General features: G+C 44.8%; 2 long non-coding RNA genes across 2 annotated transcripts; both read right to left on the reverse strand.

Moving 5' to 3' along the window:
- On the reverse strand, positions 6,035–26,147 carry LOC109850000. Its single transcript, XR_002249297.1, has 4 exons — positions 26,085–26,147; positions 25,920–26,007; positions 25,769–25,846; positions 6,035–6,071 (listed from the first exon to the last, which is right to left on the reverse strand). It is a non-coding gene; the product is annotated as an uncharacterized LOC109850000 (long non-coding RNA).
- Positions 17,995–18,382, reverse strand: LOC109849999. Its single transcript, XR_002249296.1, has 3 exons — positions 18,346–18,382; positions 18,199–18,270; positions 17,995–18,140 (listed from the first exon to the last, which is right to left on the reverse strand). It is a non-coding gene; the product is annotated as an uncharacterized LOC109849999 (long non-coding RNA).

Below are 26,252 nucleotides of genomic sequence, written 5' to 3' on the forward strand. Positions count from 1 at the left end.
TTCTCGAAGATGTGCTCGTCGTAGGGATCTCCTCCTGCGTCGAGCGGCATTCTTCTTAGCCTGCTTTAAGGCCTTTGTCGCCTCAATAGACATCTTTCGACCCGATACCCATCGTCTTGGCACGGGTTTGGCTGAAGCTGAGCCCACTCCATCGGAGGAGGGGCTGTCCAAGCAATCTGGCCCAAAGGAGAGGTCTTCCTTCGGCATAGGAGCAACAGTTGGAGCTTTAGTCTCTTTGGAGACTTTGTGGATCTTGAACCGCACACTAGTGGAAAATCATGTATTGCTGACGGCAACAACGCTGACGGGAGTTTCCCGTCAGCGATGTTTATATCGCTGACGGGAATTCCCGTCAGCGAAGTTGCCGTCACAATTGAGTTATACCCGTCGGTGATGTTATTGTTTGTGGGAAAATTTGCAGTAAAAAAGACAATGAAGGAAAATTTGATTTGTATTCCTTTAATCTCAGTTACAATTGGATTCCCGATTACAAAAGAGAAGAGAATGATCTGGATTCTCTCCTTTGTTTAATTCTGGGTTCTTCATGGTGGCGATGAGATGCCTCCCTCGAATGCTCGCGTCGAGTTTGCTTCTCATTGACGACCCGATGTCTTATTTCACTGGAACGTGGTCTTCTCCTCACAATTTTGACGTTATGGAGAACTTGCGTGGCAAGTTTTAGAACTCTATGAAAGAGTTGATTTAACCGAAAGTCGGTTATAAGCCAAGGATGAAGAAGATCTTGTTGCTGATCTTCAAAGCTCCAACCAAAGGATGAAGGATCCTCTTTTCGCTGCCAAGAAGTTCTAACAGACCGCCCCTGAACTGAATTGATTTTCAGTTATTTATAGGGGATTAAGGGGTATAACCACATCCTTAATTCGCTCCTAAGTATTCAAACGCAGTGTCTGGAAGCTTGAACGCATCGTCTGGAAGTTGCGTTTGCAGCGGATGAAAGCTGCGTTTGGCAGCGGTATAGAGCTGCGTTGGGCAGCGCTTGGAGCTGCGTTGAGCAGCGTCGGGCGACGAATAGAGCTGCGTTGTGCAGCGATATTGAGCTGCGTTGTGCAGTGATGTTGAGCTGCGTCGGGCAGCGATGTTGAGCTGCGTCGGGCAGCGATGTTGAGCTGCGTCGGGCAGCGAATAGAGCTGCGTCCAGTGGCGATTTAAGCTGCGTCCAGTGGCGATTTAAGCTGCGCTTGCAACTTTTGGAGCTGCATTTGAACTGCGTTCGTGGCTATGAACGCGGCGCATCTTGATGCTGGTACGCGGGGAGGACTTCCACGTCTTGATTTGAAGAGACCATTGATTTGTAGTCTCTTTCTGTCGAAGCGTTGCAAAGATCGTCATTTTGTAATCTTTACTTTAGCTCTTTGATATGCAAGAGTCGTCAGATTGTAACTCTCGATGTTGATGGTGAATGCTGTTGAACTAGAGCTCTCATCGGTTGTCGTGAAGGTCGTCAGATTGTAACCTTTAGCGATCTACGTGAAAGTCTTCAAATTGTAGCCTTCTGGAAGTCGTCAGATTGTAACTTCCATCATCGGTGTTTGATGGGGATCAGCTATCTATTGTGATTTTTAGACAGCCTACAGGGATCAGAGAAGCAGTTAGAGAATTTTTTTTCCAGATTCAATACACTCTCGATGTGTGTTGCATCTAGTTGAGAACTTCAGGACAAAGTTGAAGGATTTGGGATTCAAATCAAAAGATACTCAGATCTTGGGTAATCTATTGCAATCTGCCTGTTACAAATATACTAGAGCAGAATGGAACGATTACATGGACGACATTAGACTGGTTGACGAAAGAGCTTACAATATTGTGATGAACTACGCTCCAGAAAACTGGGCCAATGCGTTTTTCCCTAGAGTTAGGTAAGTTATAAGCTATTTCATTACATGACTATTATAAGCCGCTTGACTAATTTCCTATTATGTTTCAGATATGGTCACGTTACATCAAATGTTGCAGAGTCATTCAACAAATGGATACATGAGGCTAGGCTACTACAGATACTTCAACTGGTAGAGCACATACATAAACAGATTATGGTTCGTATGAATGAGCGACGAACCATGGCTGAAAGCTGGAATCAATTTCTTTGCCCCAAAGCTGAACTTGCTCTCAAAGAGAACATGGAAAATGGCCGTCCATTGGAGGTTCGTCAGTCCCGCACATGATTATTTGAGGTACAATCCCATAGATCTTGTCAAGTGGATCTAGATAATAAAACATGCTCTTGCAGAATAGAACTAACACTGTGCAGAATAGAACTAACACTCTACAGAACAGAACTAACTTGGTATAAATTAGAACTAACTTGGTATAAAATGAGAACAAACTTTGTTTAAATTAGAACTAACTTTGTATAAATTAGATCTAACGTTGTATAAAATAGAACTAACTTTGTATAAATTAGATCTAACGTGGTATAAATTAGGTTTATACCGTTGTAAAAAATAGAACTAACTTGGTATAAATTAGAGCTAACGTGGTATAAATTAGATATAACGTGGTATAAATTAGGTTTATAACGTGGTATAAAATAGAAATAACCTGGTATAAATTAGTAAATTAGATCTAACGTGGTATAAATGAGATATAACGTGGTATAAATTAGGTTTATAACTTGGTATAAAATAGAACTAACATAAATTAGATATAACGTGTAATAAAATAGAACTAACAAGCCATTACACGCTACAGAATAGAACTAACACTGTGCAGAATAGAACTAACACTCTACAGAATAGAACTAACACTGTGCAGATTAGAACTAACACTCTACAGAACAGAACTAACACTGTGCAGATTAGAACTAACTTGGTATAAATTAGAAATAACATGGTGTAGATTAGAACTAACTTGGTATAAATGAGATATAACGTGGTATAAATTAGGTTTATAACGTTGTAAAAAATAGAACTAACTTGGTATAAATTAGTAAATTAGATATAACGTGGTATAAATGAGATATATCGTGGTATAAATTACGTTTAAAACTTGGTATAAATTAGATCTAACGTGGTATAAATTAGGTTTATAACGTGGTATAAAATAAACTAACTTGGTATAAACTAGAACTAACTTTGTATAAATTAGATCTAACGTGATATAAATTAGGTTTATAACGTGGTATAAATTAGAACTAACATAAATTAGATATAACGTGGTATAAATTAGATATAACGTGTAATAAAATAGAACTAACAAGCCATCACACGCTACAGACTTGAACTAACACTGTGCAGAATAGAACTAACACTGTGCAGATTAGAACTAACACTCTACAGAATAGAACTAACACTGTGCAGATTAGAACTAACACTCTACAGAACGGAACTAACACTGTGCAGAATAGAACTAACACTGTGCAGATTAGAACTAACACTCTACAGAATAGAACTAACACTGTGCAGATTAGAACTAACACGCTACAGAATAGAACTAACACTGTGCAGATTAGAACTAACACTCTACAGAATAGAACTAACACTGTGCAGATTAGAACTAACACTCTACAGAATAGAACTAATACTGTACAGATTAGAACTAACACTCTACAGAACAGAACTAACACTGTGCAGAATAGAACTAACACTCTACAGAATAGAACTAACACTGTGCAGATTAGAACTAACACTCTACATAATAGAACTAACACTGTGCAGATTAGAACTAACGTTCTACAGAATAAAACTAACACTGTGCAGATTAGAACTAACACTCTACAGAATAGATCTAACACTGTGCAGAATAGAACTAATACTCTATAGAATAGAACTAACATTGTGCAGAATAGAACTAATACTCTACAGAATAGAACTAACACTGTGCAGAATAGAACTAACACTCTACATAATAGAACTAACATGTTATAATATATAACTAAAAGGGTGCAGATTGGAACTAACACAACATTAGTTATACTAATATATAAGAACTAACACGGTTCTCTGTATTTGGGTTAAGATTTGTAACAAACTGTTTTCTGGATAAGCAAAATTTAACAAGAACTAACATGCAATGATGCCAGGTCTTCATTTGTTGCTGCCCTCGCTGGATCGGTTTGGGTCTAATAAACCCTTTTCGCTGTCACTCGCCTTCCTTTTCGAAGGTCCTGGCTTACTGCGCTTTGAACATGGAGAACTGGATTCCGCTAAGCCACTGTGGGAGACGACGGGGTGTAAAGGGAGAGGAACATTGCCGGTAGGGAGAGACCTCGGAGAATTGGCACCCCCAACCCCTTGGTTACGGAGAAACAACTGCCATTGGTCTCTCTCGACCGTCATGTGTTTGCCACCCCAACTAACCTCAATTAACTCGGGGTCGGTCCTAAAGGGCTGCGCACGCTGGGGCCCTAAGTTGAGTCGTGTGGATACCTGAGCCCTCTCCAAATTCCCCCCGCATTGGACCTGCGTGATGGCGTATCCTTCCCTGGCGTTACCGTCCACCGGCGAGATGTAACGGAACCCAAGCCTCTTAGGGATTTCAGATAAATCCCTAACCTTGAGTAGAACTCTACAGTCTTTGAAGTTAGAATGTGTTATGACGTCCCTGGAGCACATGACACATTCACCGATACCAATGAGCAGAGATTGAAGAAATTCAAAATTCCAGAGGTGGTATGGGAGATTGAATAGGCGAATCCATACTAGAAAGGGTTGAGGCAACGTTGTTAGCCTCAGATCCTCTTTCCAACGGCGAAATCTGCCCTTAAATGTGCCCATATCTATCAAACCGAGATCAATAGCTTGGGCAAGAACTTCATCGGATGGAAACTGTACCATGAAGCTGTTCCCTGCCGCCTCCTTGATTTGATGGGGCCATGACCTAAGATTGAAGCGGTAGGCCAGCATTTCTCGGAGCTCCTGCACCGATGGACGGCCTCTATCAAGATTGAAGATGGCGAAAGCAGAAAGATGCCGTATGGTGCTGGAGGTGTTGGCCGGGACGGTAAGCATCCTCGGAGGGGCACGAGCGGTAATTCCATGATGACAATCTCGAGAGCTATGTCCTGTCCCATGGCAGTGTACACAAAAAGGATCCCCAGCCATTTGTTAGGGTATACGATGAAAATAGATGACGATGGGTTGCGGTTTTTAGCAGGGGGAGGAGTTTGCAGAGGCGCCTACGCTGGGGCCAGTAGAAGAATGGTGGTGACCGTACTATCGATGGAAGTTGGTATTTAAGTTAATTAATTATTTAACTGACTTGGGAATACGCGAATATATGATGTGATATGTTAGTGTGATGGAACCGTCGCTTCGAAAGAAGTTAACAGCTGGAGGTTTGAAGATAACTTAAAAATTAAAAAATTAGAACTGGCTATGAGATAGAACTAACGAGCATGGTACAGAATAGAACTAACGTTGTATGAGTTAGAACTAACGAGCATCAATAGAACGAACATGGTACAGATAGAACAATACATCTGATAACAATCATTTTCAATTACTTAAATATACATACATTATTGTATTTGTATGAACATATCATTCATCACTGTACACTGTTTCTTCTTTATGTCTTTGTTCAAAACCAGCCAGTAATAATTGTGCGGCAAGTCTTGCTCGCATAGCTTCAGGGATATCGTTCAGAGGATTAACCAGCAATGTTGATCGTCCTTCAATTATGGATTTTACAAAGAGGTAGACGAACACACCACAGTCAAAGCTGCAACATAGAGTGAGTTCATTAGACATTTTCGGTCCGTTCTAATACTATAACACAAATTAACACAATATAGACATCGAAACTAACCGTCCTCTTTGTTGCTCGCATTTGATGACTTGATATCTAAATATTTTGCGCACATTATCTTCAATAAAATCAGCATGATGGGCATCAAAGAAGTTTATGATTTTATTAACAGGCTCCATCCAAGCTTCGTGCCCAGCGGATCTGTAATGCGTGACGACTTTATCTTTAAGATCAACTTCTACAAGATGCCAATGATCGTGCCTGACCAAAGGGATCAAGAGATGCTCCATGCGGAATGCGGTATATTTGTCAATGAATGACAAATATAGCTCGTAATTGTTCACCTCCAAGCCATAGAGTGAGTGCTGCAAACACATCATGTTTGAGTTGAAATTAAAACAAACATGAGTTGCGAAGGCTAACTAACACCGTATTAATTAGAACTAACACGCTGTAGGCATCGAAAATTGCCTATAGGTCTCCGCGAATAGCTCAGTGTTAAGGAATGACAATGAATGTCACTATCTGGTTCACAGGAGTTCGACTGACGTCGGTGAACGATTGAAGTAAACCGACGAACTACGTGAGCTGACGGAATTTCGGGATAACGAAAGCACGGGCTAATCGAGAGCCCCGTGATGTTACAAAAAGAACAACACCCTTCGTGTCTCGTTCATTCTACAGATAATCCAACCATTGGAGCTGATAGAACTCTTCATCAGACTTCCAACGCACTTCGAATCACTAAAATCCGAGTTCGGACGAAGAATTTACAGCGGAAGCGGACGAATGCACCTCAACGGAGCGTCTCGGTCAATGCGAGACACCCCAAGGGTGTCTCGGATTTTCCAAGACACCCCAGGGGTGTCTCGGATTTTCCGAGACACCCCAGGGGTGTCTCGTAATTTCCGAGACACCCCAGGGGTGTCTCGGATTTTCCGAGACACCCCAAGGGTGTCTTGGATTTTTCGAGACACCCCAGGGGTGTCCCAACGCGGATTTGAGCCCTGTAATCCGTTTTAACCGCTCCGTTATCCCTCATGCCTATAAATACAAGCCTTAGGCCTCATTTTTTCAGATCTGGAATTTTGGAGAATAAGCGAAGCCCTGCCGGAGTGAAGAGTGATCGAGCACTTCAACAAAAGAGAGTTCTTCGTCAGATCTACATCATCCATACCCGATCCTTAGTATTATCACGTTGTGTTAATACTAAGAAGAGCAAATATCTCGCTTTATCCGAGATAGGCGCTTCAAGTTTCTAGATCTCCTCGCGGATCGACGAAGCTCTGGATCAGATCTGATTGCCAGGTAGTCCACGGATATCGACGTCCCCGTCACAGGCTAAAGACCCACGCAAGCAAGAGACGACGAACGGATCTTGTGTTTATTTTCAAGAAAGTTGTAATTTTTATTTCTTTGTTGTTTGAATTCATTTGTAACGTTTGAAGTTTAATTGAAATCAATGATGAAGGTGTTGTTTGAATTCATTTGTAACGTTTGAAGTTTTAATGAAATCAATGATGAAGGCAACTTTTGACGAAAACAAACTGGCGACCACAGTGGGAGCCAACGGCCTCGCTGCCGAGGCCGTCGTGACGCAACCGGCCTTCAAGATCCGGGTGAACGAAGAGATCGAATACGAGTTCGATCAATAGAAGTTTGAAGAGTACCTCTCTTCCTCCTCCTCCAGCTCCGCCTCTCCAAACAGGCGCAGGAAGACTTCATCTTCCAGAAATGCTCGCGGGACCTCCGACTCGAAGATCCGAGATCCCCTCGCTGTTGCATCTACTCCCCGCGACGTTCCTATGACGTCCAACGCGGTTGAAGCTGCAGATCCAGATCTGCCCTCCGCCGTAAAGACAAGTGTCGAAGGTGCTCCAGCTTTGTCGAAAAGGGCACGCCAAAGACGGCGTCAACGCCTCGCCCGACAACTGGCCAAGGCCGCAGAATCGATAGATGGGATCCGCTACAATGAGGATCTAAAGTCCAGACAGCGCCAGGAGCAACAACGGCGATCAACCAACTCCTCCTCCAAGACAGAGACGAACGAATGGGTTCGTGTCAAGAGGACTCGCTCAACCCTCGAAGAGCGAATCAAGAAACGCCACACATTGCTTGCGCATGCTCGAGTCCTTCTACAGAAAGCGGAAGAGATGCAAAAAGAAGAGACGGTTAAGAAGCCGTCAAAACACAAGCAAGTGTGGGTGCCAAAGGCAAAACCGGCACCAAAGGCAAAAGTGGACGGAATTGTCGTCCAAGCTTCATCAAATCCAGATCCCGTTTCCCTTGCCCCTCCGGAGGAGCCAGGTAAGAACTTGGGTCTTCCTAGATCCAAGGTTCCTTTGAAAGGTCGCCTCGGTCCTTTACCGGAAAACCGAGGTAAAGCACCTGTCAAGGAGCGATTGGGACCGATGAAAGGTTCCCAAACAACAAACCAGACTGGGGGTCGTGCTAATCCCCCCAAGAAAGATAACAAAGGGAAAGCCACTGTTACCGACCGCATTAGATTGCGGGTCGAAGTTCAAGAGCCCGTTAAGTTTTCACGCTCGCAAAAGCGTAGACTTGAACGAGCGACTTTTGAAAACGCTAATAAAGCGTCATATCCCCAGAGGGAAACACATTCGTCTGATGATGATTGTGTTATACCTGGGAAGTCACAGAAGGAAATCGACGCAACACTTAAACCCAGATCAGTTTGCCGATGTATCCCGGCGTATGACTCGGTTGCGGTCAGGAATCAATAAGCGAAAGAATTACCGAAAGATGCAGAAGGGACTTCCTTTGGAAGAGGAGGTGTCAGATGCTGGTTCAGATTCTTGCTCGGCTATAGCGTCCGATGACACGGCTTCTAGTGTGGGACAACCCTACGAGTCATTCATGATCAGCGCCGAGCAAGTAACCAAGATGCTTGAAGATGCCCTGACTAAGTAGAAGGAAAGTTTCAAGTTCGAGATGGAGATGGCCATGCAGCAGATGAGAGAGATGCATGACCAGCAAATCGCGGCACTGACAACTCACCAAGGAGAACCCAGTCGTCGCAATAATCCGAATCAAGAGGAGAATGAACGGGAAGAAGATAATGTCAACATAACTATTCCTCCTGTCAACAACAATAACGGAGGCGGTCCCTCGGATGATAATGCGAAGGAGGACCACGTTACCTCTCCCAGAAGCCACTCGAAGACAGATGCGAGTGAAGACAAGAAAATGAAGGATTTGGAGAGCAAAATCAACGCGTTGATGAATGCTCAAGAAGTGAAAAGGTCCGGCATACCATGTCCATATCCAAGGGAGTGGGAATCAATTCCATATCCGGCAAAGTTCAATCTCATTAACTTTACGCCGTTTGATGGAAAGGGTTCCCCTACCCAACACTTAATATATTTTAAGTCTCACTTAGGAATAATCTCCGGCAATGAACCCTTGATGGTACGGTCATTCGTTTGCACTCTTCGCGGAGCGGCCTTCGATTGGTATCGTCGCCTCAAGCCGGGGAGTATCAGCAGTTGGGACGACATGGAGGATATGTTTCTGACGAACTTCTTCGACGACGACACTGAGGTCTCAATCGGCACTCTGTTTGATGAGAAGCAGAAGAATGGTGAAACAGTCGAAAACTTCGTGAAGAGATTCCGAAATAAAGCAATGAATTGCAGGGATCCGGTCAGCAAAGATTTCATCCTCGAGACCTGTCATAATAATCTTTCATTGGACATCCTTGAAGCCATGGGAATGGCACCGCCAAAGACCTGAAAAGATCTGAAGGTACGAGGAGAACGAGCCGAACGATTCCTTAAAAAGAAGAAGGCGGAAAGGGGCCAAATAGCAAATAACGCTCCGCAACAGAACTTTGTCCCTAAGGGAAAGGGAAAAGCACATGCGAATGCTGTGGACGCGAATCAGACATTCGAGGTGCAAGCACAACCGCAACAACAGCAACAAAAAGCACCTCAACAATCAAGATGGCAACAGCAGCCCCAGAAGCCAAAAGCCTCGGAACCGAAGTTCCCAAAGGTCTATTCGTTCAAAGAGGATGAAGTCCCCGGTATCTTCAAGTACCTCATTGAGAATAACAAGATCAAATTACCTCCAGTCCAGGATCAGGAAGATGCTAAGAGAGTCAATGATCCAAAATACTGCACATTTCATAGAGCAGTGCACCATCCTACCAAGGCGTGCTATGCCCTTAAGGACAAGATCCAAGCTCTAATCGATATTGGGGTCATCACCATGAAGCAACCGAAGGAGAAGAAAGTGGGAGCAAATACAGTTTCAATTAGTTTTGGTTCCGTTCCCTTGAACTGGTTCCAACATGAGCCGGTAATAAATACAGCAGTGAAGACAGTGAACGATGATCCTCACAAGCAGCGCCAGAAAGGACTTGTACCGCACACAGCCCCGAATGGTGAGATTCTTTGGGTTCATCCAGATTTGATTGGAGATGAAAAATGGACTGGAGCCTCTTCCAAGAAAAGGTCGAAAGGAAAATGTAAGTCTTGTTATGGAGCTTTTGCTATTCCAGGAAAAGACGACGAGGAAATCCCAGCCTTCCCGCTTTCTGAAGACGAACAGGAGGCCTTTGTAACACGAAGCGGGAATGAATATCATTACAAATATCCGGAGGCTTCCGAGCAACTGGGAGCAAACAAAACTGTTCCCTCAAAGACGCTGACAGAACTGGGAATTGTCGCAACTCCCCCAATACCTGTAGCTACAGAGAGAGTCCAGCAAAAGGAGAAGGGGAAAGAGCCTCTACACCAGGAAGCCCAAAACCCGAGGCAGTCTCGATTCAATCATCCGATTGGGAAAGACAAACCGGGAAAGGCAAGCTCTCCGCCCCATTTTGACATCATGGTGCAGTTGGCCAATATCCCGGCTAGGATAACCCTATACGAGCTGTTGCGTCTTTCAAAGGATACAAGGAAAGCATTACAAGAGGCCTTGAGCGATTCTGAAGCTTTCTTGACTCGAATCAAGCCATCTCCTGGAGAACCGGAGCCATCAGTTCAACACTGTAATCTCGCGGCACACCATTTTCCTTGCATCTCTTTTACCAAAGAAGACATGCAGACGAAGAACTCAAAGCATGATCGGCCTTTGTATTTCACCGGGCACATTGGCTCCAGCATGGTCAACCGGATCCAAGTTGATCCGGGTTCCGCTGTCAGCATTATGCCATTCCGATTGATGCATCATCTCGGAATCCCGACAAGCAAATTAGCCTCCACTGGCACTACGATTTACGGATTCAACACCAGCGGGTCCAGACCCTTGAGGAAGATTCGAATCAAATGCCAGATCGGGGATTTAAAATCAGAAGTTACCTGCTATGTGATTGACGCAGAAACGTCCTATAACTTACTGTTGGGTCGACCTTGGATCCACGGTAACCTTATAGTCCCGTCAACTCTGCACCAGCGCCTCAAGTATGTGGATACAAATAACGAAGTCAAGACGGTGGTCGCGGATAAGCAACCGTTTAAGGGATTGGAGAACTACTTCACCGATTCCCTTCTATACGGTGCTGAATCCGATACTGAATCATCGGCCCAAGGAACGGACAGCGGAGATGAAGCTGATACCGAAGCTGGGTTTGATTATGATGGTGGTTTTGTACTTAATGACATTGTACCCATTGTAATCAATTTTGACGATGATGAATCATCGGAAAGTAGTTGTAATTGGCAACTTGTCGAAAAACTATCAATAAATAATGATTTAGAGTACTCGATGTGTCTTGATAATGTCACTAAAGAACTATATGATAACCCTGACTTGTATATGCCACTTTAATCATTTTGCTTGACAAAAAAGCAGGTACAAGATCCATGCGGAGCGACGCTTGTCATCCCCGCAGGAATAGGGGGTGGAAAAGAAGTCGTCTACGGCAAAGGAAAAGAAACTCCGATACCCGATCACTTCTTAGAAGAGGAAGAAGATGATGATAAACCTGCTCCTCACTTATTTAGGTATGACGTAAAAGCGCGCGATCTAATGGAGAAGTATGGATATGACTTCACACTCGGAGAGGGTCTTTGCTTTGGTCGAGGTCCGCGAGTTCCACCTCGAATGGCCTATGTACCAAAGGAAAAACCCGATGATTATTATCGCCATAAAAGAGGTCTAGGTTATGTCTCCTCATCCGACGATGAGTGCTGCTGGCAAATCATCGATCGAATTGCTAACAAAGCTAAAAACGGATACTCTTCTGATTCTTCAGCTTGGGATTCCGATACTAGTATCGGTGAGATGTTCAAAAAGTTGATGTCGAATATGGCTACGGTCGACCCTGCGACGATAGAAGAAGACGATCAAATGCCGACATGGGAAGATCCTTGGGTTAATCACCTAAACATGCAGTACGGCGACAGGTTTGAGCAAAGGGAGCCTCCTACCGAAGATCAGGTACTCCAAGTGAATATGGGTAGCGAAGATAATCCGAAGCCTATATTCATTAGCGACAGCCTCCCACCTGAAGAGAAAGAGGAGTTAATCTGCCTTATCAGGGAATACATCGATGTGTTTGCCTGGAATTATGAAGACATGCCGGGGCTCGATCCAAATGTAGCAGTGCATCGTCTCAATATCAAGACGGATGTCAAACCTGTCAAACAACAACAAAGACGGTTTCGTCCGCAAATGATGGAAGCAATCGAGACCGAAGTTAAAAAGCTTATTGACTCGGGCTTCGTTAGGGAAGAGCAGCATCCAGAGTGGCTTGCCAATATTGTCCCAGTCCTTAAGAAGAACGGGAAGGTCAGGATTTGTATCGACTTTCGAGACCTCAACGCTGCATGCCCAAAAGACGATTTTCCCCTTCCTATCACGGATGTCATCATCGATAATACGTGCGGGTTCGAGAGGATGTCTTTCATGGATGGTTTCTCTGGTTATAATCAAATAAAGATGCATCCAGATGAAGAAAAGCATACCGCGTTTAGAACACCCCTTGGCGTTTTCTGCTACACGGTCATGCCCTTCGGTTTAAAAAACGCAGGTGCCACATACCAGAGAGCCATGTCGAAGATTTTTCAGGAGCATCTCTGAAAGACTGTTGAGTGCTACGTGGGTGATTTGGTCGTGAAAAGTCGTGATAAGAAAGATCACATTAAAGACTTGAAGACCATGTTTGACCTGATGCGGGCCCATCAACTGAAAATGAATCCTACTAAGTCTTTCCTCGGAATGTCCAGTGGTAAATTCCTGGGATTTGTCGTCACTACCAAAGGTATTCACATCGACCCTGATAAGGTAAAGGCAATTAATGAATTGCAGCCTCCGAGAAACCTCAAGGAGCTCAGAGGATTGCAAGGGCGATTAGCTTATATTCGTCGGTTCATCTCGAACCTCTCAGGAAAATGCCAACCATTCTCCAAGCTCACAAAGAAGGGCGTGTCATTTGTATGGGACGACGCTTGCCAGAAGGCATTCGAGAGTATTAAAGAATATCTCTCAAAACCTCCCGTACTCGTCGCACCGAAATCGGGCAAACCGTTCTTGATTTATGTCAAGGCGACGAGCCACTCATTAAGTACATTACTTGCGCAAGATGACGATAACGGTCATGAGCAAGCAGTATATTATTTGAGCCGAACCATGATAGGCGCCGAATCTCGATATCCTATGATTAAGAGAGAATGCCTCGCCTTGGTGTTCGCTATTCAGAAGATGCGGCATTATCTGGTTGGACAGACCATTTATGTCATCTCTAAAGTTAACCCAGTCCGAGTATTCATGACTCAACCAGCTTTCATGAGCTGGCGGTTAGCAAAATGGGCCCTACTCTTATCCCAATATGACTTACATTTTAAACAACAGAAGTCAGTAAAAGGACAGGCCATTTGTGATCTCCTGGCAGCTAATCCAACTACGGACACCGCCGAGATATATGACGACCTACCTGATGAAACCCACGAAGTTAACACAACTTCACACCAGCAAGTATGGCGTTTATACTTCGACGGCGCTTCACGAGCAACTAATGTAGCAAGTGTTCCCGGAAGTTCTAAGATTTCTTTCGGGGTTGGAGTTGTCTTAGTTTCCCCAGGAAAGCACGTGATGCCTCGAGCTTACTCGTTGACCGAACCGTGCTCAAATAACAAAGCCGAATATAATGCATTACTCATAGGACTCAGTTTCGCTAAAGAACTGGGGGTTGAGTACCTCGAAGCCTTCGGCGATTCTCAACTGATAGTTAAACAAGTTCAGGGAGAGTACGAGGTCCGAAGCCAAGATTTAATACCATACCATAAGATGGCAGTGGAGATGGCGGAGTCATTCGAAGGATTCTTTATCGAATATATTCCACGGCTACAGAATACTTATGCAGACGCGTTAGCAGCATTAGCCGTATCACTGGCGCAGCCTCCTGAAACAGAACAGTTTGTTACAGTGAGGACTCACCAACTTTTAGTGCCGATCTACAATGAAGATAGCGAAGAAGAAGAGATTAAGGAAACACACTCAACCCAAATTGAGTTTGAACCCCGAGATTGGCGTTTCCCCATCATCGATTACGTCTTACATGGAATCCTACCAGAAGACATGAAAGAAAGAGAGTCAATCCGACGAAGAGCACCAAGATTCTACTATAACACGGAGAATCGAACGTTATACCGTAGGGGGTACGATGGTTTGCTATTGCGTTGCTTATCGACTAAAGAAACTGAAGAAGTCCTTAGGGAGGCACATGAAGGAGAGTGTGGCGCACACCAACCTGGCCCCAAGCTTTATGACCGCATCAGAAGGATGAGATATTTTTGGCCTTCCATGATGAGTGATGCAATCGCGTATGCCCGAAAGTGTGACGCATGTCAAATATATGTGAATTATATGCACCAACCTCCAGAGCATCTGCATCCTTCGGTTACGTCATGGCCGTTTGAGACCTGGGGAATGGACATTGTTGGTCCTATAAATCCCCCGTCAGTCAAAGGTGACCGGTTCATCCTAGCGATTACCGATTACTTCTCCAAATGGGCTGAGGCAGTTCCACTCAGGGAAGTTAAAACAAGCAATGTCATTGCATTCATCAAGCACCATATCATCTACCGGCATGGTGTACCAAGACGAATCGTACATGACAACGGTCCTCAATTCGTCAGCAACGCCTTCATCAGGTTTTGCGAAAAGTTTAAAATTCAGGACATCTCTTCGACAGCTTACAATCCCACAGCGAATGGACTGGCCGAAGCCTTCAATAAGACTATCATAAAGATTTTATCAAAACTCGTGAAAACTAATAAACGAGACTGGGATGACAAGCTTGGCGCGGCTCTATGGGCCTATCGGACCACGGTGCGTACACCAACGGGAGCAACCCCGTATTCATTGGTATACGGATGTGAAGTTGTTCTTCCATTGGAGATTCAAATCCCGTCGCTTCGAATTGCCCTCGCGACTCAAATGACGACCGAAGAGCAACATCAGAAACGCCTTGAAGAACTTGAAAGGATAGATGAGAAGCATTTAGAAGCTCCTCGAGCCTTCGACAAAAAGGTTCGACAAAGGAGTTTCAAAGAAGGGGATTTGGTTCTAGCTGAAAGGCGGCCTATGATCCTTAACTCCAAGAAGAAGGGTAAATTTGAACCCAAATGGGAGGGACCATTCGTAGTAGAGACAGTCTACTCGAGTGGCGCATATCGCCTTGTCACCAAGGACGGTGACCGGCTTATGATGCCGATAAACGGCAAATTCCTGAAAAAATACTATCCTTAGTATCTTCAGGATAACCAATGTATCGGGAAGTTCTCGGAAGGATACCACATGGGGTATTCTTAGGGATAACCCAGTCACTGTAAGAAGCGATGAATAAGAAATCCACGTTCGAACTCTGAATGTCGGAATGTTTCTTCTTATTGTCAAAATTCTCTAACTCTCATGAGTTATTTTTGTGAGACAAGATTCAATCCTTGGATAGATTAATCTTTCCTCACCAAACCATCTGCTGATCAAACTAATCGACGGTGGATCCACCAACATTTCCATCTGCCAGTCATTGGCATTTCTCAGACTCGACATGTTAGGTCCTAATCACCTAGCGTTAAAGTCTTCCTTTGAGTGATAATACGAGTTGGCACTTTCTTTGCTACCTGTATTCCACTTTCTTTGCTTTCAGGTCAAACCTATAAAAGTTAGGGCCAAAGCCAAATTCCTCTCTCGATTCCTTCCATGAACGAGAGGTCCACTTTCAATTCGAACAGTCAAACCTATAAAAGTTAGGATTGTTCCCGATCTCACTTAGTCAAACCTACAAATAGTTAGGACTAAGACCGAGTCATTCCTTTTCGATAAACGAAAATCCACCTTTGTTCCTTTTTCCACCGAACCTATAAAAGTTAGGGTCGAAATTGGGCTTTCCCCTTAATAAATGAGGGATTCTTTTGATTCAAATGACCAATCCTATAAAAGTTAGGGTCGTTCGAACCTTTCTGATTCTCGGAGTGGAGATCTCACTCTTAGTTTCATCTTTTCGGATTCTGGGGGTGGAGATCCCACCTTGAGTTTCCTTTCCGACTGTAGATAGAATATAAAATTCTTCCTCTTCAGTCCCGGGAGATAGAATATAAAATTCTTCCTCTCCCGTTTCCCAATACGTCTTCATTCTGATAAAGGACACAATTTTTGATTTCCAATCCGGGCACTCTGTGCACGGGGAATTTTATCTCAACTCCTAAATAGAGATAAGTCTACGCCTAACACGCGTCGCCGGTTTAGTCTTTCACCGATTGAAAAAGACACCAAGGTCCACACCTGGGGAATTTTATCCCGAAGCCTAAGTAGGGATGAGTCAACACCTAACACGTGTTGCCGGGTTAGTCTTTCACCAATTGAAGAAGACACCAGAATTCCAGTCTGGGGAATTTCATCCCGAAGCCTAAGAAGGGATGAGTCAGCGCCTAACACGCGTTGCAGGTTTAGTCTTTTCACCGACTGAAGAAGACACCAGAATTCCAGTCTGGGGAATTTCATCCCGAAGCCTAAGAAGGGATGAGTCAACGCCTAACACGCGTTGCCGGTTTAGTCTTTCACCGATTGAAGAAGACACCAGAATCCGAGTCTGGGGACTTTTATCCTGAATCCTAAGTAAGGATAAGTCAGCGCCTAACACGCGTTGCCGGGTAGTCTATTCCCGTGAGAAAGACGAAGCCTATGTATTCAAAATCATAGCACAAAGCCTCAGAGAATTTACCCTCTCAGCACAACGTTACATGTGAGACGGGTTTAATAATTCACATGCTAGTCCGATTTCAAACGGTAATCGGTAAAGACATATCAAACCCGTTGATGGCTGGGGGTTTGCCAAAAATCCTGTAAATCTTATCATAGCTGAGTTCAAAATAAATAAAGAAATACCATAAAGGAATCAAATGCGGAGTCTCTATTAATAGATCAAGTCAAAGCATACAATAAAAAGCTCGTTAGCCCGAAGGCAGCTGACGGCTAAGAACATGAGACTCTAAACTAGAAAGCCTATCTATATAACTCTGCTCAAGTTCTGCCTGCAGACCAGCTCGGACGGATTCTTCAGAACTGCTCAAGATCTTCACGGCTTCATTCTTCAGCTTCATCAGTCTCTCCTGTGTAGATCCTAGCTTCTCGAGGGCCTGTCCACGAGAATGCTCTACTCCAGCCAGGTCTTCTGCAATGATAGTAATGGACTCCTCGGCGTGCTTCAAGGCCTCCTTCAACCTAGCCACTTCCTCACGGTCGGAATCCAAAGAGCGGAGTAGCTCGGCCCTATCTGTGTCCCTCCTCGCCACGGTAGCCATCAGCTGCGCAACTGAACGCTCATGTGACTGAAGCTCACTGCCGATGGAAGATCTCAGGTCGCGCCACTGTGCCAGCCTATGCTCCATCTGAGAGGACACGAAGGAAGAAACCCCATTAGCCTTCAGCTCCTTCAACTCTCGGATCTCCGACTCCAGAACAGCAAAATCGGCGGTGAAGGAATCAGCCAACTCTGGATACCCTTCTTCTCTGAACATCGGCATGTGACGAGAAAAGGAACGCCTGAACTGATCGAAACCATATCCTCGATGAAGAAGTTTCTCGATCATGCCGTTATAAAAGACGGTAAAAAGGCCGAGGTCTGTACGGAAAAATGTCTTTGTCGGGATCGGTATCAGCCAAGAGGGCGCGGACACGCTCATATAAAGATGATCGAGATCCTACAAGAAACAGTATGGAAAGCTAAGAGATTATCGAATACGATAAGAAATTTTAAAGGCAAATTCCGAGCATACCAATGCCAACGGAGGTCCCCTCAGGCTGAGATCCGACAGGTTCCGAAATAACTGCAGGAGTAGTCATGGAGGGTATATCAACCCCTGTAGGCAAATCAGTCATACCTCTCGGATGTGGCGGGGAAACACCTCTCTCAGGCAAACTATCAGTCCCAGAAACTGTAGTGGCATCAGGCACAACGGCTGGTCCTATAGTTGCAAATTTAGACAAATAAGGAGGGTCGGGATGATAAGGTCATCTGCATACCTGTAGGTCCATCATCCTCAGGTATCCGGGGGATGCCAGGAGTCATAAGAGTATCAGTCCCGGTGGCTGGTCCTATGATTGCACCCATATATTAGTCAAAAGTCAGATAAATAAAAAGGAGCACGATTCCCTAAATCGTATGTGTACCTGCAAGTCCGTCACTCTGAGGTAAGCTAGATATGCCGGGAATCGATATTGGGTCAGTCCTAATGACTGGCGCTGTAATATTAATCCTTCGTTAGTCAGACAAAAGACCGGGCAAAATGAAGAGAATCAGACATATACCTGTGAATGTATCACCCTCAAAGGGTGGTCCCACGGTTCTTCTGGTGGCCTGCTCAGCCAACATATCGGCTAATAATCCAGCGTCGGGTCCCGAGGAACCTGGTACAGAGGCACACCTCTGTTCCTCGAAGCCCACATCATGAAAGATCTGATCCTCAGCTGGCTTTTCTATCACGACATCTGCGGAATAGTTTAAGTGTTGGATATATATACAAGAAGATGGGGAAGAAGGAAAAGCTCAGAAATACCTGCAGCAGGAACAGAATATCCTTGTTCCCCAATATCCATACTTGAGTTAGTCAGGAAATCTGAAAGAATGCGAGGCGCAAGAATAATGAATCCTGATTTCTCTAACTCCGCCAAATGCTACTCGATGAGGGTATCATCGAATTTAGATATACCTGGACATGGAGTAGTGGGCTTAGCACTATTAGCCTGCTCGGTGTCAATGTTCATATCAATACCGAGGGAACCATCCCGAATGGCGTCGCACATTTGCTGCACGAAGTTATCCGTATTATCAGAATCAGTGAATACGGGGTCCGGTGGAAGCTCGCCCTCGTCATAGTACCCTGGAACATAAAACATGATTACGAATCCCAGAAAGTGAGACATCCTAAAGCAATAAAAATGACGAAATGTTACCTTCCTCACCATCAGCGATGTCTCCTAAATCCACTCCATATGGACGCTGGCCGACGTGTGGTTTATGAACAGTCTTCTTCTTCTTCGGAGTACCAGCCCTCATAAAACCAACGGGTCGCTCATGCATGAACTTGCCACGTGTCTCAACATGCGTGGGAGCTTGGCCGCTAGGCCCGAATCTCGCACAACGAGAAGCAAGCGACTCATGATCGTCGACTGTCCTACCTGAAGTGATAAGGGTCATTCATTAAGTGAACAAGATCTTTCGTGGATACCAATTAAAATTGAGAAAGAAGATCAAAGAGCATGACAAACCTGCATCAGGTTCTTCTCTGTCAGTATCTGTATCCACATACTCCTCCGCAGAAGTCTCATCATCATCATCAGTAGGAAGGAGCTCTTCATCATCTTTGTTCAAGAAAGAAGGTTTGGCATGCCTCTTCCTCTGTTTCCGAGCAAGCTCGGCTTTACGAGCAGCCATCATAGCGATCTGGACCGAGCGCTCCGACTGTAACTCTGAAAGACTCCTCACATCTAGGGATTCATTGGCGGAAAGGAACCACTTGCAACTGAGGAAAGTAATCATCGGCTGGCGTCTATATGAAGGAACTGAGGAAAGTAATCATCGGCTGGCGTCTATATGAAGGAAGAGCAAAGTGGGCTCCGGTGCAGCCCAACATAGTCCATAACCATGCTCGTACACCGTCAATAAGCCCTCTCTCAACCTTCAAACCACGGCTCGGATTCCCAACATATAGTTGGTCATAGCCGAACTGACGAGCAAAACGGCAGGGGAAGGTAAGGCTCAATATGGCAGCGGTTCTTCACCCGAAGAACAAGATACCTGACGCGGATGTTCACCAACCAGTGGAAACAACCTACGTCGAGAGCAGTCCGATTAGTTCTAGGCTTCTCCTCATCAATCAGCACATCACCATAGCGACCCGAAAAGTGAGGAAAACACTTGAAGAACTCCCAGCTCTTACGAACTTAAAGCTCTCGTTGTGCATCGCTAAATTTCTTCCCGAGCCATCTACTCCTCTCTAACAGCTGCACGAAAGGAACGGGGACATCGACAACGCTGGGCGCCGACATCAAGTCAGGACAGTGAAGAACAAGCCACGCCATCAGATACGCATAATGAAGCTCGACCTTCGGACAAATAAGCTCGGTCGACGGTTCAGAACCCACCTGTGTAAAACTACTGACCAGATACCTAAGCCCACAATGAATATCAGCGACCATGGCTGGGAGCAAGGAAAGCTCCCTCCCATAAGCTAGCTGGACTGCAGGGAAGAGCACCTCGAGAGGTAAGGCGTCCGACTGCTGATACAGAACGACGCACTTCTTCAACCAGAGAGCGAGATAGCCTGCTAGTAGAGTCCGGGGCTCAATGGACTTCTGTGCACGGCGAAGGAACGAACGAAACTTGGTCCCTGCAGGAAAAGCCCCCTCAGCACTGGCAATGGTGTAAGAACGAGCCTCAACCTTCTCCATCAACTCATTAATGGCGGTAGGGGTCAAGACGTCTAACTCACGAAGGGGCTCACTGGAATCACCCTCCAAATTCGGGAACAAATAGACGGCAAACTGCTTCAAGCTGACCTGCTTTTTCCTCTTCGCTGGAGGGGAAGTCTTGATCAAGGAGGTATGATAATGACAGGTGAGGTCCCAAAGAGTATCGTACATATCGGGAGTATCCTTCTTCAACCACTCCAACTGCTGGTTCGAGGGAAAGTACTCCTGGTATGGATAATCCCCCATCGGAAGACCAGAAACCTGATGCATCTCGTGTAAGGCCAACCCCAACTCTCCGCCGCTGGTCAGGAACGTGTTACTGTCGGGCATGTATGTCTCCAACAACGCAAAGAAATGGTAGCAACTGACCTGGAGTCCATACATGGTGGCTCGTATAGGTGCATACAATCCACTGCTCTTCAAATCCTTCTCCTAATCTGGTGGAGGTAATCTCCTCCCAAGATGAGCCAGACGGTTCTTCACGGTAGGAGCAGCTGCTGATACCTCGCCCGGGGGTACAGTATTAAGACCCGTAATCACTGGCCGAAGACCGCGGATGTAATGATACCCGGCAGAACCAGGAGTCTTATGATGAGAAGTATATCCACACTGAACCCGCTCAGCATCATGGGTAAGATGCCAAGACATCTGTCGCTCCACAGCCTGTCCCTCCAAATGAGTGAAAGAATACTGACGAGGAATGGAGAGAATGTATAGGAGAGCCCCCTCGTGAAGATTCAGCCAATGCTCTTCGGTAAGAGTCAACGTAGCAGGATCCTCAGCGTGATCTCTGAACAGAAAACTGGGCTTCTTTAAAGCCTGAGTAGAAGTAGAATCTGCAGTGAAGGAAGCATCCGTAATCAGCTGACGTAAGCAATGACGCCCTCCATCCCGTATCAAACGACAGGATTCGTCAGAGCGGTCTCTGTCGAACTGAGGGAGTGGACCAATGGCCTGCCTGATGGAAGCCGAAGAGAAGACTTCCCTGCTACAACCAGTAGGGGCATGATGTGGGAGGCTGCCCGAGGGGAACTCGACTGCAACAAAACACAAGAATGGAGTCAGAAAATCCATCTGATAAAGAAGAGAGATAAGATTATTCACGAGATAATTGGAGAGACGATTTTGAGTGTCCTACACTGGAAGAACAGTATACATCACCACGTAGATAACGTGGTAACATACACCGACCTACTAGGTGTAGGACGACACAAAATCACCCCAATATACCAGAAGACTTGAATTGGCTAAGCAAAACAAGTCCGAAACCTTAACCTCCGCGAAAGAGGGTGTCGGTTCTTCCTTAATGACCCGCGAATGGATCAATCAGGGATACAGAAATAAAGATTCTCACCCCCGAAAAAGGAAGCCGCTGGAGGGGAGGATGCTGCGGGAACTTCTTCCTCGCTAGGTTGCGAACGGGACCGACTCGTAGGAGGTCGAGATCGACGTGGAGGCATCGAAAACCTGCGATGAAAAGCAGCAAGTTAGATACAATCTAAAATATGAATACACGAAATATAAAAGGGAAATTAAGAACTTGAGCTAAAGTCCTATGAATAAATAGGATTTTATAGTTGAAGTCTAATTAAACCTACAAATTTCGTGCATGCTAGACAATGATTGCCATTTTGTGGTGAATTTTGGTGAAATACCCAAAATACCCCTCGTGTTCAAGGCTAAATTTAGGTCAAGGACACGCTTGAGTTGGGTCATGGTCATCATATCTGATCATATAGCACCCCTAATACCTCACAATTTTGGTTAATTTTACAAATAAACCCTTTTTGCAAAATTTAGCCAATCTTGCAAATAGACCCCTCCACAAATTTCGGTTTAGTTTCCACACACCTTTCTCAAAACTTTGGTCATAGGTTTGTGATCTAAACTTTTGGAATTTCAGTCCTAAAATTTCAGCCCTTTTTGCAAATAAACCCTCTATACTTTGTGGGATTGCTCTTTTGCAAATAAACCCCTCAACAACTTTTGGTCCTTTTGCATAAAGTACCCCTCAAACTTTCGACCAAATGATCATGTAATCTAGATCCTAATTGCAGTCCTTTATTACATGAACACCACTTCAATTCTCCGGCCAATTTTGCAAATAAGCCCCCAAAAGAATTTCGACCCATATTTGCACATAAAACCCTCAATAATTTGTGGTCTTTTTGCATGAAACACCCCTCAAAGTTGTGGCCAAGTGGGTCTAAAGTCCAAGCCTCAAAATTTTAGTCCCATTTTGCATAAAGGCCCCTACAAATTTCAGTCCACTTTTGCATAAAAGTCCCCCAAAATTGGGCCATATTGCATGTTTTGCATAAAACCCCCAAATTTCGGTTCATACTCACAACCCATCATCATGAGAATAAAAAGTTATGATCTTGGTATGTGAATTCATGTTGTATCCCCATTACAAGCATAAAGTTACAATCTTTCTTGAAAAAGAAAAGAGTTGTGAAGGGGAACTTACCAAATCAAGAGGCTTTTCTTGAGCTTGAAGATGATGAAACCCTAGCTTGGAGGAGAGGGTATTTTCGGCCAAGAGAGGAGCATACAAAATCCGAAATTTTGTGGGTTTGGAGTTCTTGAAGGAGAGGAACAATGGTGTATGGAGGGAATGAGGAAGAAGGAGTTTAAAAAAGGAAAAGACTCTCTTTTGAAAATATGGAAAGAGGGGGGAAAACAAAAGAGGCAATGACAAAAAGGGAAGTTCAAAAGGAAGAAACAACAAAAGGAAAAAGGGGGGGGGATGTTCGGTTTTGGCCAAGACACCCCAAGGGGTGTCTCGGCAAAACCGAGACACCCCAAGGGTGTCTTGGTTTTGTTGGGACACCCCTTGGGTGTCTTAACCCTATTCGAGCCTCCGGAACCCTTTTTGAATCCGAATTCACTTATTTTTCGTCGGTTGTTGGATATTTTGATGAAGTCCACACTAAACATTCGACGTTCGAAACCCTAAGGTCAACGCCGGTCAACGCGTAACCCTAGGTCAACGCCAGTCAACGCGTTGCGACCAAAAAGTTAACATTCAACGTTCGAAACCCTAGGGTCAACGCCGGTCAACGCGTAACCCTAGGTCAACGGCAGTCAACGTGTTGCGACCAAAAAGTCAACGCCGGTCAACGCGTAACCCTAGGTCAACGCCGGTCAACGCGTAACCCTAGGTCAACGCCAGTCAACGCGTTGCGACAAAAAAGTCAACATTCAACGTTCGAAACCCTAGGGTCAACGCCGGTCAACGCGTAACCCTAGGTCAACGCCAGTCAACGCGTTGCGACCAAAAAGTCAACGGTCGACGTTTGAAACCCTAGGGTCAACGCCGGTCAACGCGTAACCCTAGGTCAACGCCAGTCAACGTGTTGCGACTAAAAAGTCAAAGTTCGACGCTCGAAACCCTAAGGTCAACGCCAGTCAATGCGTAACCCTAGGTCAACGCCAGTCAACGCGTTGCGACAAAAAGTCAACATTCAACGTTCGAAACCCTAGGGTCAACGCCGGTCAACGCGTAACCCTAGGTCAACGTCAGTCAACGCGTTGCGACAAAAAGTCAACATGCGGTGATCTAAAACCCTAAGTCAACGCAACGTGACGGAGGTAGTTCAAAGTCAACTCAATGACACGAGCAAAACTCAACTCACTGGTGGTAGACTCGAAACTCCGACAATGGCCAGACGATAAACGCAGCGCCGGAAGGACTTCGGCTATTCGTCAAAGCATTGAATAGACCAAAAATCGAAGGAGCCAAGAGTTAAAGCTAACTACAGGTCCTTTACGCCGACTAAAGGCTGGACCAATCACATCCAAAGTATTCCAGCCTCTTCTATAAAAGAAACAAGTCTGGAACGCTTTGGAGGGGGTATCTGTAGGCATTGAAAATTGCCTATAGGTCTCCGCGAACAGCTCAGTGTTAAGAAACGACAATGAATGTTACTATCTGGTTCACAGGAGTTCGATTGACGTCGGTGAATGATTGAAGTGAACCGACGAACTACGTGAGCTGACGGAATTTCGGGATAACGAAGGCACGGGCTAATCGAGAGCCCCACGATGTTACAAAAAGAACAACGCCCTTCGTGTCTCGTTCATTCTACAGATAATCCAACCATTGGAGCTGATAGAACTCTTCGTCAGACTTCCAACGCACTTTGAATCACTAAAATCCGAGTTCGGACGAAGAATTTACAGCGGAAGCGGACGAATGCACCTCAACGGAGCGTCTCGGTCAATGCGAGACACCCCAAGGGTGTCTCGGATTTTCCAAGACACCCCAGGGGTGTCTCGGAATTTCCGAGACACCCCAGGGGTGTCTCGGAATTTCCGAGACACCCCAGGGGTGTCCCAACGCGGATTTGAGCCCTGTAATCCGTTTTAACCGCTCCGTTATCCCTCATGCCTATAAATACAAGCCTTAGGCCTCATTTTTTCAGATCTGGAATTTTGGAGAATAGGCGAAGCCCTGCCGGAGTGAAGAGTGATCGAGCACTTCAACGCAAGATAGTTTCTTCGTCAGATCTACATCACCCGTACCCGATCCTTAGTATTATCACGTTGTGTTAATACTAAGAAGAGCAAATATCTCGCTTTATCCGAGATAGGCGCTTCAAGTTTCTAGATCTCCTCGCGGATCGACGAAGCTCTGGATCAGATCTGATTGCCAGGTAGTCCACGAGTGCTGCAAACACATCATGTTTGAGTTGAAATTAAAACAAACATGAGCTGCGAAGGCTAACTAACACCGTATTAATTAGAACTAACACGCTACAGAATAGAACTAACACTGTGCAGAATAGAACTAACACGCTACATAATAGAACTAACGTTCTACAGAATAGAACTAACACTGTACAGACTAGAACTAACACTGTGCAGATTAGAACTAACACTGTGCAGAACAGAACTAACACTCTACAGAATAGAACTAACACTGTGCAGATTAGAACTAACACTCTACAGAATAGAACTAACACTCTAAAGAACGGAACTAACATGACTTATGGTAGGTCTAATTTGATGCTAACTAGAACTAACGTGACTCATGGTATAACTAGCATGGATTACACAAGATCTAACATGAATTTCAATCAAAACTAACGTGGTGAAATTAGGAATAGCATGTTCTTACAAGAAAGAACACCGATACCACTCCATATCCTTTGCCGTATGCCTCCTGGCTAATCGTGTCCAAAACTGCTTCTTCCACCTGTAATTGTTATGAAACATTAAAATTCAATTTAAACAATATAATTTGAATTATTAAGGAAGTATATGTTAACCTTGTCGTCAAGGCGGCCACCACGAAGCACATATAACAACTCTTCCCTGTTAATAGTGCTGTTGGTTGTTACTATAACATTATATCTCCTGGTATAAATTAGAACTAACATGAATTAGAACTAATATGTGGAGAATTAGCATATAAATAGTCAACTGAAACTTACTTGTGAATCTTCTGAGAACAAAATTTGGTTAGGCTCTCAATTTTAGCTTTGTCGAGTCTTTCTGCTACGGGAGATGGTATCTTTAAATTATGTACAAATGCACCTGTGCTATCTATTATGCGTAAGTTAAACAATGTAGGGTCTGGAAGCTCATTATTCAGCTCTCCC

Source organism: Asparagus officinalis, chromosome 7, assembly GCF_001876935.1.
Source record: "Asparagus officinalis chromosome 7, Aspof.V1, whole genome shotgun sequence".
Lineage (NCBI taxonomy): Eukaryota > Viridiplantae > Streptophyta > Magnoliopsida > Asparagales > Asparagaceae > Asparagus > Asparagus officinalis.